The sequence below is a fragment of the Oncorhynchus masou genome, chromosome 27 (assembly GCF_036934945.1).
Source record: "Oncorhynchus masou masou isolate Uvic2021 chromosome 27, UVic_Omas_1.1, whole genome shotgun sequence".
Taxonomy (NCBI): Eukaryota; Metazoa; Chordata; class Actinopteri; order Salmoniformes; family Salmonidae; genus Oncorhynchus; species Oncorhynchus masou.
The window spans coordinates 14,421,976-14,422,626 of NC_088238.1; positions in this window are offsets into that span (position 1 = coordinate 14,421,976).

Consider the following 651-nt stretch of genomic DNA (forward strand, 5'->3'; position numbering starts at 1 on the left):
GCCAGGAATGCATCTAAGCTCAGGTTTTCATTTGCCAAACGGGGTGGAGAGGAACCATTTTAATGTTTGACGTCTGACTGTTCACAGCTATATTAGACTTTCAGCCCCAACTAGCCTGGAATGAACTTCAGTGTTTACAACCAAATAATGGAACATTTTAAAATAAAAATACACTCAAACTCACTTATAATTTCCCCTGCATTTCTATTTCAACATGTTGTATTGTGGGCAGTAGCAAGACCATACTACACTTGTGTTAAGTATTGCAACACTGGCTGGTACAATCTGTGAAACTGCAGAGTAGACAATAAAACAAAATACATTTGTTAAACTGATTGACTATAGAACACACATGTAGTCTTTGTGGATAGCGTACACAGACATGCTTTCACTTGATACTACTGCAGTGATAGAACATGGAGTTGTGTAACCTGTTGTCACAATGGGGATTATAGACACATTTGGAGAGGTTGGAGGTCAGTAGCCATGTATGCCTGTATCCATGTGTCATTTTCTCTCACGCTACCTCAACCCCTATGTCCTCATCGCCCACCCACTGACAGGTCACAACAAGCCACCTGGGAGTACAATACAGGGAAAGAATGTCACAAGACGCTTAAATATACAGTAACACTTCATTTTAGACCACCG